At 34.2% G+C, this 21,370-nt stretch overlaps 1 protein-coding gene across 1 annotated transcript in view; it reads left to right on the top strand.

Moving 5' to 3' along the window:
• Positions 1-21,370, top strand: part of LOC107560828 (bone morphogenetic protein receptor type-1B-like) — a 98,249-nt gene that overhangs the window by 51,901 nt on the left and 24,978 nt on the right. The window contains exon 3 of the mRNA XM_016245096.1: positions 3,907-3,990. The gene's annotated coding sequence lies outside the window, so the exon portion shown is untranslated. The remainder of the gene's footprint in view (positions 1-3,906; positions 3,991-21,370) is intronic.

The following is a 21,370-nucleotide window of genomic DNA, read 5'->3' on the forward strand; positions in this document are numbered from 1 at the left end:
CAATCCACACACACACACACACACACACACACACACACACACACACACTCTCTAGCCTTGCCCAATCCACATACACAAACACACACACACACACACTCTCTCTCTAGCCTTGCCCAATCCACACACACACAGCTCGCGATCCACACGCAGCTGAGCCTCAGAAAATCAGTGACCACTAGATGACACTAGCCCCAGTCACATGTGCACTTTCCACTGAGTACGGTTCTGTGAATGTAACATTGTTTTCTTTGTTTCTTTTTGGTTTGGTTTTGGTTTTCAACTTAACTTGTCTTAAGACGCAGAATAGCATATATTAATTTTGCCAAACAAGAACTTTGTGACGGTACCTTGGTTTTTTTATTTTCTTTCTGTAATTCAACGGCACGTTGTCAGTTATTCCTTCCTTGTATTATTATTATTATTATTATTATTATTATTATTATTATTATTATTATTATTATTATTATTATTATTATTATTATTATTAGTTGTCAGTTATTCCTTCCTTGTATTATTATTATTATTATTATTATTATTATGCAAAGATGAAGTTGACGATGCTGATTAGCCATATCTGCAGTACGAGAGAAATGCACCTTTCATATAGGCCTACAGCACTGCAAACGCTGCAGCCTCTTCATTATCAAAATAAAATACAGTCAACCAAACATATAGATACACTATAGAATCTAGATACACTGCTTCATTAAAACAACCTGTAGTACAATCCGTGCCGTTCAGCCTGAGCTCGGGCCAAGCACAGATTTGCTCATGTGAAGAGGACGATGTTTCATGTGAAGAAGACCATGATTTATTTGTAATAAAGTTAAGTACAAAGCCTGGTTTACATAGGCCTAATAAATAATAGTCTGTAGCATTCAAATTCAAATAGGCAACATTGTGAATATGGAAACATTTGAATTCTGAGATTTGGAAATGAGAGAGTAAGAAAAAGGATTATAGGGCCAAAAAAAAAAAAATCTCCAGAATAAAGTCCTTAGCCTATAATGTGAGATTCAACTCATGAAATATCCAGAAAAATGTAGAAATAAAATATTAAGAATAAAAATAATTAAATTTGGAGAATAAAATCGTTCATCAGCATCATCAACTTCATCTTTGCAGACACTGACTCAGAAAACAGTTTAGTAATAAGTAGCCTAAATAAAATATGTTCTATCTTATGCGATTCGCTTGAGCGCGGAATAGGCTGTAGCGTATAAAACGCTCGTTTAGTATAGTTTAGTTTAAGTTAATTTAATAGTTTAATTAAATATAAACGTGTGGTTAAACTAATGGCTTAAATGAGCGACTAATAGCCCTTTTAATAATAATAATAATAATAATAATAATAATAATACAAGGAAGGAATAACTGACAATGTGCCGTTGAATTACAGAAAGAAAGAAAAAACCAAGGTACCGTCACGAAGTTCTTGTTTGGCCAAATTAATATAAGCTATTCTGCATCTTAAGACAAGTTAAATTAGAACAAGTTCAATAAAACATCTTTATTATAGGCTATTTCTACGGTAGAGGAAAATAGCCTAACCAAAAAGAAACAAAGAAAACACAATGTAACATTCACAGAACCGTACTGATGGAATGCGCACATGTGACTGGGGCTAGTGCCATCTAGTGGTCGCTGATTTTCTGTGGCTCAGCTGCGCGTGGATCGCGAGCTGTGTGTGTGTGGATTGGGCAAGGCTAAAAGGGCGGAACGAAAGTCTCAAAATTCAAATGAATCAAATAGAATCGACTCAGAAGAGACGTGAATTAATGCACGCGCGTCGCCTGATCCACAAATGCACATTTTAATCGCTACATGCACAAATGATGATACTTTAATACAAACTATAACATTTGTATTCACAAATATGTCTCTACTTGAAGAAAATGCTGCACATGAATGTAATTCTTAACTCTGCAGACACCGGTTGAAAAGCATTTGTTTCAGTGTAGTGACGCACATTTGTGAATTTTTCTAATCGTGTACACGTTAATGAATTGAACTGGGCCTTGTTCGTTGGTAGCTGTGTGTGTGAGCGTCGTGAAATGCTGTAAACTGCGAAAATGAAGTCTCAAAATCTCAATGAACCGAACAAGATCGACTCGAACTAGACGTCAATTAATGCACACGTGTCACCTGATCCATATATGCATGGATTCCTTTTTGCATGAGCAATTTATGATATATTAATGCAGAACAGAACATTTTTATTCGCAAACATGTCTGTATTTGTACAAATCCCTGCACAATCATTTAATCCTGGATTCCAGAGACTCAAATTGAAAGGCATTTGTTTGTGGTTAGTAAGATACATGTATAAAATGTATGCAGTACATGGATAATTGTGCGTGCGTCTATTAATCATTTAGAGTCTAATATCATCCCATATGTTTTTGGTGCTGGTTTGAGGTGTGTGTTTGTGATGCAGTGGTTTATTTGCAGTCTGTGTCTCATAGCTGCTCTGGTGTTTGTCATCGGTTGCCAAAACAGTGAGTAACGTGAGGGCTTCAGACGGAGATTCATCACGCTCTCGCTCAACATCCGTCTAGTTTTCTCTTGTCTGTGGGCACGGATCTTCAGCTTTACAGTAAGTGAATGGAGTGAGATTTCAGAGATGGATTGCGTTTCCAGCGTTTATCGACTGCAGAGAGATACATTAGCAGAAGAGAAAACACGGCTCGGGATGAGAGATCGATCCACTAACATGAACAACTGCAAATGATGGAGAGAAAAAAACATGCTGTTTCTCCAGAGAACCTGATCGTCGTGTTTCTAACAGCGGATCTGTGTGCTAATAATCATTAAACATTTGATTTTAAAGTCAACGTGACACATTAACACATTTTACTGCCATAATGAGACATTTTGTGGTGAAACAGGATATTAGAAAATGTAATAATAATATCTTTTGTATGTGTTTGTGTGTTAGTCATACATATACTGTACACTACCTTTCAAAAGTTTGAATTAAATGCTTTAATGATTTTTAATCAATGCATTTATATCAAAAATACAGTAAAAATTTGTAATAGAGACATTTTGTGGTGAAACAGGATATTAGAAAATGTAATAATAATATCTTTTGTATGTGTTTGTGTGTTAGTCATACATATACTGTACACTACCTTTCAAAAGTTTGAATTAAATGCTTTAATGATTTTTAATCAATGCATTTATATCAAAAATACAGTAAAAATGTGAAATATTTTTATGATTTAAATAACTTTTTTCTATGTGAATATATTGTAAACTGTAATTTATTTCTGTGATCAAAGCTGTATTTTCAGCATCATTACTGCGATCTTCTGTGTCATGTACATGATCTTCAGAAATCATAATAATATGCCATAAATAAATGTTGCTCAAGAAAGTAACAGTAAAGACGTTATGTATGTTACAAATGATTTCTATTTCAAATAAATGCTGTTCTTTTTAACTTTGTGTTCATCTGTGAATCCTGAAAAATTAAATGTATCACGGTTTCCACAAAAATATTGTGCACTAATAATAAGAAATGTTTCTTGAGCAGCAGATCAGCATATTATACTGATTTCTGAAGATCATGTGACACTGAAGACTGGAGCAATGATGCTGAAAATACAGCTGCGCATCACAGAAATACATTACAGCTTAACAGATATTCACATAGAAAACAGCTGTTTTACATTCTAATAATATTTCACAATTTCTACAGTTTTTACGATGTTTTTATAAAATAAATATAGTCTTGGTGAGCAGAAGAGACTCTTTCAAAAACTTTTGGGATTGAAAAATGTTAGTATTTTGACTCTAAATGTAAAGTCTGGTGTTAAAGTGTGCAGAAGCAGATATTCTATTCATATATCAGCATGATTCAGAGTCACATGATCACACTGAAGGCTGTCTCTCTCTCTTTAGGTGTGTGAACAGCGTGAATTCAGATGATCAGTCTCTGAGCAGCTCGAGGCGTCCACAGACAGACAGACAGACAGACAGACACAGGTGAGCCGCTCTCAGAGTCAGACATCAGGTGTGTTTGTCCCGCTCTCAGCTTCGGCCACTAATGTGTCCCTGGAGCACAAAAGCAGTGTTAAGTTGCTGGGGGATATTTGTAGCAATAGCCAACAATACATTGTATGGGTCACAATTATACATTTCTCTTTTATGCCAAAAATCATTAGGATATTAAGTAAAGATCATGTTCCATGAATGTTATGTGTTACATATAAATGAAAACTGCCTAATGTTACCGAGTGAAACGTGGATCCAGGAAGTAGTAAAGGCCTGTGCAAGCTTTAGGAGTGCTGATGGAAGCCATCTACTGCATCTTTGTTTGGATCATCTTACTGAATATGATCCAGATGTTGTGTTTGAAAAAAATGCTTTTTTCTGCTTTTTTTGCTCAGAAAGTTGCTTTTTTATTTATTTATGAAACTTACCAACAATCAAGTTTTTATTTAAAAGATAATTGTTGAAGATAGAATAAAGCATTTTTTTTGTTTAAAGTAGAGGCTCTCTTCTTTATTTTAACATATTGCATGTTCAGATATGCATATAGCAAAATATTCTTGGGGTCATGAAATATTAGTGAAAATAATCAGAAATGCTGGCGGTGGCTGGCAACTTTTTTTCAAAAACGCTGGCGGGGAAAGAGTTAATATCACATTTGTGACTACGCTCACGCTGATATTTGGGAAAACGGCACTCTTGCTTGTGTGACATTACTTAACTATATCATATTTTGTAAATATAAAAACAAAAACCTATAAAGGATTTATTCTTGCATTTGTAGCTTGAATGAAATGGGAATGACTTGAATGATATTTAAACTGCATTAATAGGTTTCATCATGCACTGAATGCTTTTGGACAAAGTGAGTGACATACTCCATAATGTCAGCTCACACATCGTTAAAACAACAATTACGATATTATTGCAGACGATAAAAATCGAACATCTGAAATCTGTGTTTTTGAGTCTGAGCATGTGTTTTTTTGTCGTGACACTCGAGCATTCAGGAGTTTTGGTGTCTCAGGACAGACTGTGTCTGCTCTATATTTGTTTGTCGGCGCGGCTAATGCTTCACACCTGCTGTCGGGCTCAAATGATCAGCCGCTCATTGTGTTTGTGTGCTGACAGCAGACACGCACACGCTACATGCCTCAACTCACTCACTCACTCACTCACTCACTCACTCACTCACTCACTCACTCACTCACTCACTCACTCACTCACTCACTCACTCACTCACTCACTCACTCACTCACTCACTCACTCACTCACTCACTCACTCACTCACTCACTCACTCACTCACTCACTCACTCACTCACTCACTCACTCACTCACTCACACACACACACTCTCTCTCTCTCTCTCTCTCTCTCTCACTCACACACACACACACACAAACACACAAACACCAATCAAAATTGGAGGAAAGGTTGAGGAATTACAGCTCTTTGTACCTCCCTCCTTTTTCAAAAGCTGTTTCATGAACAGGCATAGGCTATTCTTTTGTTATTTCTACATCAATTAAGCAGGTAAAAGTTCTGGAGTTGATTCTTAGTGTGCCATTTGCATTTGGAAGCTGTTGCTGTGAACCACATCATGCGGTCAAAGGATCTCTCCATACAAGTGAAAGAGACAATTGTTAGGCTTCAAAAACTGTTCTGTGTGAGTTGAATATGCAGATGTAACTGTGTAACACTAGGCTTGATCTGAGTGTGAGTGTGAGTGTGTGTGTGTGTGTGTTCTGGTTCTGGATGTTAATTGGCGAGCGGAGGCAGGTGGTGCCACTGGTTGCTCAGAAGCTCGTTAGCGCAGCGCTGTGTAACGGCTTTGTTTCTACAGTGTGAATATGAACGCTGGTGCATGAACTCTTGACACGACAATTCATCCATAATAACATCCCAGAAACCCCCGTCCAGACCGTCAGTACCACCTTCTCTCTGACCCTGATGTAAACGGCCTGTTTTTGCTACTGTACCTTTAAAACATCATGATGTACATGCCCTCTGTTTGGACCAGAGTGGATGTTTGTGAGAAGTTCAGTCATTTTAAAGTGTCTTTGCATAGAATGTCAAACTTTTAGATTTCAGACGAGTCTTAAGGGTCACAGCGTCCCATTCGGCAGCTTTACCTTATGAATTTCGATTCATTTCACATATCTTTGTAAAATGTAATGTGTCTAAAGTACAGTTTGTGTTTTGTGAGATGGAATGCATACATTTTATATGCACTAATTAATTTGAGTCTATATCCAAGTTACTATAAACAAGAAAACATATCAGAACCTAATAAAAAAATATATATAAATATCATATAAAATAGAATAGTCAGATAGAACAGAAGAGAATAGAATAAAATAGAATCACCTTTAATTTAGCATAATTGAGATACTTTTGTGTTTTATAAATATTTTTTGAATTAGTCTATTTTTGTATTTTCATTTTAATTTGAGTTTTAATTTTAGTAGTTATGCAATTTTTTCAGTTTTATTTTTAAATCTGTGTAAATGAGAAATATTGCCTTTGCAACTACAGTAGATGAAATAAAATCAGTTTAAGTTTTTAAATATATTGTCATTTTGTAATTTATTTAATATTTGTTATATTTTAATACATTTTATATATATATTTTTTTTATGGTTTTAGTTTTAGTTAAGTAGTAACCCTGAATATAATAACATTGATTGAAATGGAATGGAACAGAACAGAACAGAACAGAACAGAACAGAATAGAATAGAATTGAATAGAATAGAATCAGTGTTGTTTTTAGTAGTTATGCAATTTTTTCAGTTTTATTTTTAAATCTGTGTAAATGAGAAATATTGCCTTTGCAACTACAGTAGATGAAATAAAATCAGTTTAAGTTTTTAAATATATTGTCATTTTGTAATTTATTTAATATTTGTTATATTTTAATACATTTTATATATATTTTTTTTTATGGTTTTAGTTTTAGTTAAGTAGTAACCCTGAATATAATAACATTGATTGAAATGGAATGGAACAGAACAGAACAGAATAGAATAGAATAGAATAGAATAGAATAGAATAGAATCAGTGTTGTTTTAGAATCATTGAGATACTTTTATAGTTTTTATTCATATTTAGAATTTTCTCTTTTCACTTTAATTTTAATATTGTATGTTTTATCCATTTTATTCGCTTTTTAAAATATTTTTATATAGCTTTTTTTAATTTTATTTCAGTTTTAGTTTGAAAATAAATTAAAATTAGAAATGTAGCTTTGGCAACTAGCTGAAATAAAATAAGCTTCAGTTTGAAGTTATTGTTTAATATATATATATATATATATATTTCAGTTAAAGTTTGTTTTATGTCAAGTGACAAGTGTTTTTTATATTTATATTTAGTTTTAGTTAACTGCAATAATCTCGGAAGTATTCTGAACAGAACTGAAGACTTGAGTAGTGGCTCCGTTTGATGGGCCCCTGCTCGTCTGGAGCGCAGACTAATGTAATCAGGCAGGTGTGGGGGTCAGCGAGGGTTTATGGGTCGGGGTCGGGACCCCTGGTGTCGGTTCGGCTTTGTTGGACTGTCTTAATTAGAGCCTTTGGGTTCCATTGTGCACAGACACTTAGCAACAATCCCTTCATTAAACGCTCCTGTGAGTTTGGCAGGTCGGACGCGTGTTTTCGCACATTAATAACGGAAAAAAATGCTGTGGGTTCCGTAAAGGTTAAGATCCATGCACAACATCTGTGATCTGCTGGAGATGACCACAGAACAAACTGAACCATCACAGTTACACTAATGCACAGTCTGCAACAGGCGTCTGCAGCAGGGCTGTTACAGTTCACTAAAGCTAAAACCATGAGAACAACATTTTCATTACTTAAAAAAATAAACATGTATGCTTGTATGTAAATGTTTCTTTGTATATAAAAAGAAAGAAACATTTCTCTTGATGTACTAAAATAACAAACTAAAACTGAAACTAATTAATAAAAACATAGACATAAAAATTATATTAAATAAAATGTATAATAAATACATTTATAATATGTGCATCATATAAAATGTATATATTATAAATTATAAACAGATATAATAAATAATTATTAAAAAAATAATAGTAAAATGTAAACAGAAAATACTAAAACAAAAACTAATATATAAAAACAATAACAATGAATAATAAATAAAATTTAATCAATTAGTAACAATTGAATAGATCGTAATAAATACATTATATGAAATGTATATAATTATAAATTAGAATACATATAATACAGAATTATAACAAATAAAATAATAGTAAAATATAAATAGAAAATACTAAAATAAAAATGTATGTAAAATATATATATATATATACTTTAATTGTAGCAAATAATGAATAATAAATACCATTATAATAAATAAATTATATAAAATATATACAATTATACATTTTATTAAATATAATAAAAAACTAAATTATTGTTAAATATAAATGGAAAATACAAAAATTGTGAAATTATAATAGTTTCTAAATGATGCTGAAATAACTCTGGATAAGTGTTAAAAGTTTCAAATGTTGAACAACATCTGTGATCTGCTGGAGATGACCACAGAACAAACTGAACCATCACAGTTACACTAATGCACAGTCTGCAACAGGCGTCTGCAGCAGGGCTGTTACAGTTCACTAAAGCTAAAACCATGAGAACAACATTTTCATTACTTAAAAAAATAAACATGTATGCTTGTATGTAAATGTTTCTTTGTATATAAAAAGAAAGAAACATTTCTCTTGATGTACTAAAATAACAAACTAAAACTGAAACTAATTAATAAAAACATAGACATAAAAATTATATTAAATAAAATGTATAATAAATACATTTATAATATGTGCATCATATAAAATGTATATATTATAAATTATAAACAGATATAATAAATAATTATTAAAAAAATAATAGTAAAATGTAAACAGAAAATACTAAAACAAAAACTAATATATAAAAACAATAACAATGAATAATAAATAAAATTTAATCAATTAGTAACAATTGAATAGATCGTAATAAATACATTATATGAAATGTATATAATTATAAATTAGAATACATATAATACAGAATTATAACAAATAAAATAATAGTAAAATATAAATAGAAAATACTAAAATAAAAATGTATGTAAAATATATATATATATATACTTTAATTGTAGCAAATAATGAATAATAAATACCATTATAATAAATAAATTATATAAAATATATACAATTATACATTTTATTAAATATAATAAAAAACTAAATTATTGTTAAATATAAATGGAAAATACAAAAATTGTGAAATTATAATAGTTTCTAAATGATGCTGAAATAACTCTGGATAAGTGTTAAAAGTTTCAAATGTTGATGCATTTGCTGGATGCAGATAAACAAAAAATAATAAGTAATAATTAACTCCATGCCACTGAATTATTGCACGTGTTAATGCATGCAGATGAATGGCAATGCTTGATGCTCAGTGTGTCATCAGTTATCCAGCTCTATCAACTCTCATTCGTTCTGCTGTGTGTGTTTGTGTGTGTGTGTGTGTGTGTGCGTGCATGCGTGCGTGCGTGCGTGTGTGTGTGTGTACTGGTTTATATATCCTGGTGGGGACTTAAACCTGACTACACACAGACTCATGGGGACTCGTGTCACGGTGGGGACCTAAATTGTGGTCCCCACGGGTACAAAAGCTTATAAATCATACAGAATGAAGTTTTTTGAAAATTAAAAAATGCAGAAAGTTTTCTGTGAGGGGTAGGGTTGGTGTAGGGCAATAGAATATAGGGTCTGTACAGTATAAAAACCATTAACCCTATGGAGAGTCCCCACAAGGATAGCTGACCAGACATGTGTGTGTGTGAGTGAGTGAGTGAGTGAGTGAGTGAGTGAGTGAGTGTGTGTGTGTGTGTGTGTGTGTGTGTGTGTGTGTGTGTGTTGGTGCAGAATAGAGTCTTTGTTGAAGAACCTGGTCTCCTTGTGTTTTTCTCATCATGGGTTTTGGGCGTTGCTCACTTGAGCGCTGTAATGATTCTGTCTGTAATTGTTTTATTGGAGTCGTAAAGAAGCGTGTGTCTGTTTTACTGCGTCGTCAGTGTGCAGAAACCGGCTCAAAACCATCACACAGCCAGACCAGATCCATTACACGCCCTCAGATCGGACTCAAACTCCTCTCTGGATTTCAGCTTCAGTGTGAATGTGTTTAATGAGTGTGATTTCAGTGATTTCAGTGTTTGAAGTAGAACAGTCTTGAGATTCATCCAACAGTCTGTTGGTGTTCTTTTGATTCTTTACCAGAGTTATTTCAGTATTTTATTTTGTTTTGTTTTATTTTGTTTTATTTTATTTTATTTTATTTTATTTTGTTTTGTTTTGTTTTGTTTTGTTTTGTTTTGTTATTATTTATATACTATTATAGTATTTATAATATTTCTTATTAAAATAAATTATAATTTAATAAAATGCTAGTTATTTAGTTTTGTTTTATTTTATTTTGTTTTGTTTTGTTTTGTTATTATTTAGTGCGCCAGATTTAACCTGTTCACTAGCAAACATCTGATCATTTGAAAGCTCTTAGATCAGGATGAGATCAGAAAGAATCAACAGGAACAGCCTCTGTTTGCTCCGTCATACAGGCTTCATTTTGCTCAAACTGATTGTATTTAATGTTGCTGCTCCCTGTTATATTCCTTTTATTAGATTTTTTTCCGGATTCTGTTTTATTGGTGTAATTAAGTTTTAATAATCAGCAAGATGTCTAATCAGAACTTATTTATTTCATACATTTTCTGTTGTAACTAAATTGAATAATCATAATTACAATTTTTCATATATATATATATATAATGTAATAATTAACAGTTTCATAATCTATTTTAATATCGATGTGTGAAGTTTTATTTTTTTTCCAGAATTTTGTATTTAATTTTTTCAGAAGTTTTATTTTTTTTCTCGACTCCATTCTAATTGTTTAACTAAATGTTCATAATCATAAAGAATGTCAGGTGAATTCATAAAATAATTATATCAAATAATTTTTATTTATTTTTTCAATTTAATAATTTAACAATTTAACAATAATATTGTCCTCTGCAATTTTCTTTCTTTCTTTCTTTTAAAAAAAAAATAAATTCCGCTTCTGTTTGATTTTTTCTGGACTCCATTTTATTGGATTAACTAAATTCTAATAATCATAAAGAATATTGGTTGAATTCATAAAAAAAAAAAACAATTTAATAATTTCTAAATAATTATTGTAATGATATTGTCCTGTGCAATGTTTTATTTTTTCAAAAATCCTGTGTCTGTTTTTATTTTTCTGGGTTCTGCTAATGATTTAATACAAATTTATTAATCAATGGAATGCAAAATAATGTGAACAATTAAATCCCTCCTTTAAAATCTAATCAACTGAAATTTAAACAATTCCTTTCATTTTATGGCAAACAAAGTGCTGCACAACAGAGGTTTACTGTTAAAATTAAAACACGGGGGACACATTGTGTCATTCTTTAAAAATAATGTAATTTTATTGTTATTATTTAAAATGTACGTTCTACTGTGCAATAGTAATATATTTCTGTCACAATTTCTTAAAGTTAGACCGAACTTTTATTTTGGCAGGTTTTAGTGAAGAGCTTTACATAGCAGACAGACGTCAGTCTATATCACCATTCGATTAAGTGTACAGCCATACTTTTGATTTATTCATCTATATTTTATGCCAAATTCCATTTTAATGACTGGATTCTGCCCTATATGCTTTGTATTTATTGGGGGGTTTTTATTCAGTAGAATTAACCTCATGGTATTTATGCAGAGACAGCAGCTACTGTTTCACTCAGATATTGAGTTCTCATTAGTGCACACACTAACACAAGCGCACTACTGAGTGAAATCCAGAAACTCATGCATTTATAACAGCTGCAGTCATAATCTACATCAATATGAGTCACACAGAGGACCGTTTGACATTTTACAGCCCCGGCGGTTGCCCGCTAAGACGTCACGTCTGCGGGATTCTCTTCAGTCTGAGTTAGTTTGTTAGTTAGTGCTTAGGTTTGAAACAGCATCTTTTGGATTACAAGCTCAGATATTTACCTGTTAATTCACCACAAGCTTGTGTGTGTCAGAACGCAAACACAGCTGAGCAAAGCAGACTCAACACAGTTATGAGTTTCCAATAGCTGTTTTCTATGTGAATGCATGTTAAACTGTAATGTATTTCTGTGATGCGCAGCTGTATTTTCAGCATCATTCCTCCAGTCTTCAGTGTCACATGATCTTCAGAAATCAGTATAATATGCTGATCTGCTGCTCAAGAAACATTTCAGATTATCATCAATGTTGGAAACACTGATATACATTTTATTTTTCAGAATTCACAGATGAATGGAAAGCATTTATTTGAAATCTTTTGTGACATTATAAATGTCTTTACTGTCACTTTTGATCAGTTTAATGCATCCTTGCTGATCAAAAATATAATTTCTTTAAATAATATATATTTTACTGACCTCAAATTTTTGAACAGTAGTGTAATTATGCATCAAAAAGACAAAGCACGAGTGTAAACAGTTTAATACTCAGAAATTGTCATTTATAGGTTCCTTTAGCTGTTGTATGACTGTTGTGTTGTATGTTGTATGTTGTATGTTTTAGACACTAAATCTTGTACTGGTGAGATGTTCATAGAAGCTTGCTTCCCCTGTTGCCGCGGTAACGAATCAATTCCAACGTTGTTTTTCTCTTCTAAACTTTCTCTAAACAGTTTATGGTTCTTGTTGAACCCCTCGCTGCGGCACATTGGCATCAGCGCTTTATTTAACCTCTCTGAAAACCTCTTTCTCCGGAGTGAGAGGACTGATTATTCCTCTTTACCCAGCGTCCCCCTCATGATTCTTGCTGTGACGGTTTCTTAGTCCTCTTGAGAAGATTTGTTTTGCCTTACCCAGCATTCCCGGTGACTTCAAAGCCTCTGTGATTGTTTCATGCACCGTGGCGGCCCATTGTGCCGGCTTTGCATATTCATGAGGATCGTCTTTCTCTCGCTCACCAATGGCTCACGGCTGGGATGCTGGGAGCTTGAAAGCAAGACACCATGAGACCTGAGGAAACTCTCAAGAAGCATAACAATTAGACGTTCAGCATCTGTTTTTAGTGAGGTAAGCTTAAATGCTTTAGAGTTTGGTTTTAGGCAAGACAGGCAAAAACATTGTGTTTTCATGCACTGGTCAGTTTTAAGATTTTGGGTTATTTGGCTTTTTGTGATGTTTTTTTTCATTTGCATCTGTAGGTGTCTGTTACAATATGTATCTTTAAAGGCCGTTTTCTCAAATTAGTTTTTTTCTTCACTTCAGCAGCACTGACTTGCACCAAAATTTGCAGTTTTATTCCTTTCTATATTCTGAATATATTTACTGAGGGGCTTGTTCATATATCATTTGCATGATTTTGTTTTTGCACCCATGTTTGCGTCTGTAGATTCCAAATATAATGCATATTAAAGTATAATGCTTTAAAGGCCATTTTATGAAAATGAGTTTGTTTCTCCACTTCAGCAGCACTTGCATAAACCAAACTTAGCAGTATTATTCATGTCTGTCTTCTAAAGGATTTTACTGAGGGGTTTGTTGATATCATTTGCCTGATTTTATTATTGCACTCTATCTATTTGCGTCTGTAGATTTAAGTTACAGTATATCTATAAAGGCCATTCTCTCAAAAAGTTTTTTATCCACTTCAGCAGCACTTACATACACCAAAATTTACAGTTTTGTTCCTTTCTATATTCTGAAGGATTTTACTGAAGGGTTTGTTGACATATCATTCACCTAACTTTATTACATTATTTATTTGCATCCATAGATTTCATTTACAATACTTATTTTTAAAGGCCGTTTTCTAAAAACGAGTTTCTTTCTTCACTTCAGCAGCACTTATATACACCAAAATTTACAGTTTTATTCATATCTATATTTTGAAGGATTTTACTGAGAGGTTTGTTCATATATCATTCACCTGGTTTTATTTTTGCGTTTTATATGTTTGCGTCTGTAGATTTCAGTTATGTATTTTTAAGGGCCGTTTTCTCTAAATGAGTTTCTTTCTCCACTTCAGCAGCACTTACATACACCAAAATTTACAGTTTTATTTCTTTCTATATTATGAAGGTTTTTACTGAGGGGTTTGTTCACATATCTGTAATTTGCCTGGTCTTATATAACATTATATTCCTAAAAACATAGTGAAAAATTTAATTTTTTCTCACTTTTGACAGTATTTTCAGATTTTTCCAGTGATAAAAAGAGATATCAAAAATTCCCTCTATAAAAACCTTTAATTCTAATATGTTGACATAATCAAACAAGAATGTTGAACCTGGCTTGATCTAATATTCATATTAATTTTCTGGAAATTTGTGCAAATTAGTGCATGTTTAATTAGATAATGCCTCGTTTGCATATTTCAACATTTCAGAAAACTTGTAATACAAAAACATTTGTAGTTTTTGATATCAACTGTGGAAGTATTCAAGATTCAAGACATTTATTTTCATATGTACTAGTAAAATAAAATTCTTACTTTGTTTACTCCTCTCGAGAATGACAGGGTAGAAAGGGAACAAACATAACTTACAAGGACTATACAAAATACGTAAAAAATATAGAATATACAGTAAAGTATAATAAAAATATAAATAATAATAGCATAAAAAAGTAACAAAATAGAAAGAAAAAGAGAACCTGTATACTAATTAGAAAAACAACTGACAATAAAAAAAATATTTCACAGTATAAATGTGCAGTGCAAGTAGCAATAAAGTGACAATTTCAAGTGTCAAGTGGGGATAAAGTGTCAGTGTAAAGTCTATTGTTTAAATTGTCCATGATTATCAGTCAAATGCATTATGAGTGTATGGTGGTCCAGCAGGTAAAGTGCAGAGTTCCATTGAACACAAAGCCACTAGAAGGCAAGCCTGCAACCATTAGCCGAAAAAGCGTAACGGTTAAAGCTAACGCTTCCGGTCTGGCAGTACATGGGAAAGGAGACCAGAGGCCCTCTTTTTTGAATGGATGTCAATGGAGGAGAGGCTTCACTACACTGAATAAACAGCTTTTTAGAGGAAACGGCTTATCATTTAATGAATCGACAGCCTATTTGCTAATCTTCAACATGTTTTACACTAAATAATACTTTTGGATTGAACTATTTTTAGAGTTTACCATGAAAAAAACGCAGTTTTATAAGAGAAGTCACTGACTTTTTGCAACAGGTGCAATTCAGCTTACGGCATTTCTCGTTCATTCCTATGGGATCCGTAAACGGCGACTGAGTGTCGCACAACTCTGACTGAAATTCAATGACGTCAAGGCTGTAATGTGATTGGTTATCTCCCTATAGTAAGATAATCTCTGATTGAACAGGCTGAATTTACCCTGAAGATACAGGTGGAAGTGGCTGTGGGTTTTGACTATTTATTGGTTATATCTATTAGTTTTTTTCTGGTGTGTCTTGCCTTAAAGTGCCCCTATTATGGATTTTTGAAAATTACCTTTCATGCAGTGTGTAACACAGCTCTAAGTGAATGAAAACATCCTGCAAAGTTTTAAATCTGAAAGTGCACCGTGTATAAAGTTATTGTCTCTCAAAAGAAAGAGTCGACTCTGAATCATTTAAACGAGTTGTTTTTCAAACGAATCCCAAGCCGTTTCATATTGACGTCAACATGAAACATTAGCATATTGCCCGCCCACTTGTTGCGCATGCAGACCTGGGAAAACTTGATTTTCGCGTTGGTCTGAATGAAAATGCGAATTAATTTTTTGCCACTAGGTGCCGCTTTTGGAGCGGTAAAAATAGCTGTTTCCCCGGTAATGCTGTACACAAAGCAGCACTGCGCTCACAAACGCTGCTTTATCAGGCATCACAGGCACGATGAAATGAAAATGAGACCAATCGGACCAATCAGCGCAGATTAGCGTCACGCAAAAGAAGGGGTTTGGAAAAATGAATCGTTGAGCGAATCGTTTGGGAGTCGTTGAGCAAGTAAGGTAAAAATAAATGCATATTATAAGACAATGAAAGTGTTTTTTGAACTTGCATGCATGTCAACCTGTTATTGGGGACTCCCAAAACCAAAATATGAACCTTTCATTACCCATAATAAGGGAACTTTAAAAATAGTTAGTGATTAGTTTAAACCTCTAACATGCACAGATGAACATGTCAGGATACAGGATAATCAAATGTTTATAATGTTGTGTCTGAGACGGCAGGGAGAGATCGCTGTTGTAAGTGCAGTGTTGAGAGCTGAAGGATGGTCCGGAGATGCCGATGGTCTGATGGCATCGGGTGCCGCAATCCGATTGGGTTTCACACCTGCGTGCAGCTGTTGGCTTATAGGAAGTGGAATGTCTTTCCCAGATTCCGTGACCGAACTCTCAACGACTGCTCAAGATGGAGAAAAGAGAAAGCGCTGCAGAAAGTCCCCTGTTGAAATTTCACAGTGGCAGGGGTCAAGAGTCGCTGTCAGGCGGAACATCGCTCACAGATCGCATTCCGTCAGCCGCTATTGTAATTCAAGAGTCCGTGCCATCTCGACTGCTTGTGCCCGCGTCCTTTGTTCCTCACTTGAGTCGTGAATTTTGCGGTTGTCTCACAGATTTTCCAGCTGCATGTGAGCGACAGAGTCGTCTGGCCGTAAATCCACACAGACTCTGAACCTCTTGCCTTTTCTCATGTCTGTGAGGGAATGCTAACTGCAGCTTTTGTGTGTTTTGCCCAAGGGTTTGTTGGTTAATTATAGTTCCAACAATAAGAAAACCATTTAAATGGATAGTTCACCCAAAAAGAATGATTTACCTTCACGCCATTCCAAATCTGTATGACTCTCTGTATTTTGTAAAGCACAAAAGGAGACATTTGGCAGAACTTTCACACTATTTTATTTCAAGTAGTGAAAGCAGACCAAACACAAGGCAGCTCAGAAATAATCCATACAACTTGTGTGCTTTATTTCAAGTCTTCTAACGCATATGAAGCCATTTAAATGTGGTGCATCGGCACATTTTTACTACGTTTGACTTCAGAAGACAGAATACATCTGTGATGCCTTTGCATGTATGTACATTACCACTCAAAAGTTTTTTTTGACAGAAATTACTTTTTATACTGCACAGATGCATTAAATTGATCAAAAGTGACAGTAAAGACATTTATAATGTTACAAAATATTTATATTTCAAATAAATGCTGTTCTTGTTAACTTTCTGTTCATCTGTGAATCCTGAAAAATAAAATGCATCACGGTTTCCACAAATATATTGTGCAGCACGACTGTGTTCAACATTGATAATAATCAGAAATGTTTCTGGAGCAGCAGATCAGCATATTATACTGATTTCTGAAGATCATGTGACACTGAAGACTGGAGGAATGATGCTGAAAATACAGCTGCGCATCACAGGAATACATTACAGTTTAACAGATATTCACATAGAAATCCCTTATTTTGGATTGTAATAATATTTCATACTTTTACAGTATTTTTGATCAAATAAATTCAGCCTTGGTGAGCAGCAGAGACGTCTTTCAGAAATCTTAAAAACATTTTACTGACCCCAAACATAATGTCAGAAACAGCCACCTCCTATATAAATTTTAATAATATTTGACTATTTTTAGTGTATTTTTGATCAAATAAATTCAGCCTCCGTGAGCAGACTTTGCAGAAATGTTAAAATATTTGACCATTTTGAACAGTAATGTACATTTGCACTTATTTTTCCAAAGCAACTTACAACAAAAGCAGTACAGGCTAGAAAAAGAAGTGAAATCTCTATAAACAAAGCAAAGTTTGATACTTTTATGGTACTTTTTTGTCATTTTTTGTGCTCAACAGCATCTCACTGAATGGAAAAGAGCATCCTGGTCAGTTTTTCCTTTCGGGTTCCAAAGAAGTAAAAGTCAAACAGGTTTGAAATGACATGAGGGCGAGGAAAGCAATGACAGATCTTTAATTTTTGAGAGAAAGTTGTTATTTAAGGTGTATTTTATTCACCAAGTGAAGTGCAAAATGTTTGATATTTATTTGTTTTTGAAGCTTTCGAATTCATTTTTGGAGCTTGAATGGTGACAAGATTGTTTCTCTTTCTGAGTTCTTGGTCAGGTCTCATGTGTTTCTTGCTTCGCTCTTCTCTGCAGTGTTTTTTGCCGTCAGACAGAAATTATCCTCCGCCGTGATTCATATTTCTGGCGGTGGAATCAGAGCGTGCAGCCCCTCGCATTTCCCCGGACGGCCCATTTTTCAGCAGCGGGCCTCACGCTGGGCGTTTGATGGAGCTTGCGGCCAGTGTGTGAGCGGGCCTGACCTACTCACAGCTTCCCGAGAGCTCACCCCGATCGCATGTAATCACAGCAAACGAGCGCTGACAGTGCCAATGCCGCAGTCACATCACTGCCGCCCCACTGAACTCCCAGCAGCCCACACTATTGTTCCTGCACTCACTTTCTCTTTGTTTTTAGCCCATCCACAAACATCCATTCACACGCACACACAAACTCCCACCTTCACAGCGCCACGGCTGGAGAAAGAGGAAAGTGTGGAGCGTCGGAGGGAATGTGGGGTAATTGATCTCTGAGTGACGGCCTCATCAGTTTATCTTTGAGTTGAGATTAGGGTTACACTCATCAGTGTAGGAATAACACTAATAACACTATTTATGGCATATTTATATCTATGTTTACTGAAAGAAATCAGAATGTTGCATTGCAGTTGTTTGACAAGTTGTTATATGGTTGCTAGGGTTTCATTGGTGGTTGCTAAGGGCATTATACAGTTTCCTGAGTAGAGACTGAATGAAATTTCATGACTGATACCAACACTGATTATTTTAATATTGTCTTCAAGTGTAAATTTAATTATCTTTTTTTTTTTTAAATGATTGTTTTATTTATACTATTTGGCACAATGATAAAGATTAATATTAATTAATTAACTAACTTGAATTGATTACACAAATACATGCTATGTGTTTTAGTATTTAAAATATATATTTTTTTTTCTTAAAATAATAACATTATAGTAATTGATATAATAATAATAATAATAATAAATATTAGTAGTAGTGGTAATATTAAAATTATACAATTATTATTATTTATTATTATTATTATTATTGTGTATTTTATTGTTGCTGTTGTTGACAAACTAAGTCCATTTTGATGAAGTGAAATGTTTCCAAAAGAAAATTTGGACCAACATTTTGCCATTTATCTGTAGACACAATATTAAGGAACCAGTAACTGTTTGAGTAGAAAAGTGTGAATATTGGTCAAAGAAAATATCCAGTATTCATCTTTAGTGCTCTCATATAAAATGAGTCTTCTAGTCTCTAGATGTGGGATTTTTTCTCTTGTTTTCTGGTCCAGCAGGTGCGTCTGATCACTTTCTTCAAAAGTCTGATCTGCTGAACATGTGAAGTTCCTCTAACATTCATTCTGCTCGTTTCTCATGTGAATCTCAGTGCTCTTGATGTAATCTCAGTAATGGCACTAACTCTTAATCGGCTTAAGTTGTATGTGTCGGTGAGATTAGGGCGATGGGGGGCGTGTCGTTGCCCGAGGTGAGTCCCGAGGTCACCTGACGTGTGAATGGCTTTTGTCATGCGCTCTTTCTGCTCTTGTGTGTTTTCACTGCTGCTTTGTGTTCTTTATCCCAGCCGTAATGAGCTGTCAGTCAGCCGCTGGCACCCTACAGGGGAAAGGAGGTAATGCTTAACCGACCTGGCAGGAACTAGTTCTTACAGCACTTTGAGTGAGAATACATGGTGTGTCATTTGCTTTCATGTTTTCGATGTCAAACTACATGGAGATTTTTTCCCCACAAACTATTGTTATTTTTAGTTGCAGTTTAAAATGTTGTTAAACATAAGTAAATGATCACTAGTATTAGAGCTCATAATGATGCAATCAAACCTAGTAGTTACGGTAAGTTCAGAATTTAACCAGCTAAACACCAGAATCCTACAGAAAACATACTAGCTGCTGCATAGAAACATGATAAAAATGGTTAAAACACTGGTTTACACACTTAAAAGTAATTCAGAACAACTGCATCGCAACATAGTATCATCAGGTGCATCCTAAATTGCATACGTAAGCACTATTCTTTTGAGTAGTGTGCTCACACTGAAAATTCAGAAAAGGAAAAAATGCACTTACATAAAGAAAAAAATAACTGTGGAATGTTGGACACTTCATGCACAAAATACATTATAACAAAACGATCTTATGTAATTCATACATTACATGGAGGAGTACACAATAACGCCCTAGCAACACCCCAGCAATCACAACACCCGGGTTTTCATGGGCAAACACCTAATTGTGTTTATGAAATAATAGAGATTAGTTAAACAATCCAAGCCACTATAGTTGGTTTGTATTTGTTACCGGCTTAGCCGTTTGTTGGTTAGCAACACCCTGGTCCATAACACCCTATCATTAATGTGCTGAGTTTTGCCCAAGCAAGGACCACTCACATTTTCTTTATGACATGAAAGAGACTAGTTCAAACTGAATTTAATCTACTATTGCATTTGTGTATTTGTTGCTGGTTTGTCTGTTTGTTGGTTAGCAACACCCTGGCAAGCACCCACAACACCCTTTCGTTAATTTGGTGAATATTGTATGGAAAACACCAATCACATTTTCTTTACGAAATGAAAGACACTAGTCGAAACAATGACATAACGCCGCCCAAATGTTTACGCAAAGAAAGAAGGTGTAACTTTCATTCTCGCTGTAGTATTGTTGCTGCCGCTGCCATGTCGTGAAGACGCCATGTGTTTGCAAATCTGTGAGCCGTGCTGGCAGAATGAGTGTGAATGCACACGGTCTAATTTTGAGCTACAGGCAAAAGAAGTGAAAAAATGTCTAATTTGAGGTTATCACAAAAATGAGTTCATTAAGCCCTCTTCTAGCGATCCCAATGCTCCAAATAGTAATTAAACACCTGAAATGATCTTTATTCGTACGTTTTCTGAGAGGAGTACCTTTTTCTCCGCTCGCTTCTGCTTCTCATCACAAGTTGTAGGTCTATTGTCGCAGCATTGCAGTTTGTGAATATTCATATCGAATTCTCGATGAGTCCCAACCAGTGAAATATGATTTTCAAACCCATGATGAAAACAAAACAAACGCGCTGACTGACATTTGCAAAGCTCTTCGAGAGTGTGCGATCTCCCTATAAAGTACATTATTGCCAAATTTCATTATTATTATAAATTTCATACATTATTGCCAATTATTGTTATTTCTTTATGCCAAAAATCATTAGGGTATTAAGTAAAGACCATGTTCCA

Source organism: Sinocyclocheilus grahami, unplaced genomic scaffold, assembly GCF_001515645.1.
Source record: "Sinocyclocheilus grahami isolate Dianchi unplaced genomic scaffold, SAMN03320097.WGS_v1.1 scaffold745.1, whole genome shotgun sequence".
Classification (NCBI taxonomy): Eukaryota; Metazoa; Chordata; class Actinopteri; order Cypriniformes; family Cyprinidae; genus Sinocyclocheilus; species Sinocyclocheilus grahami.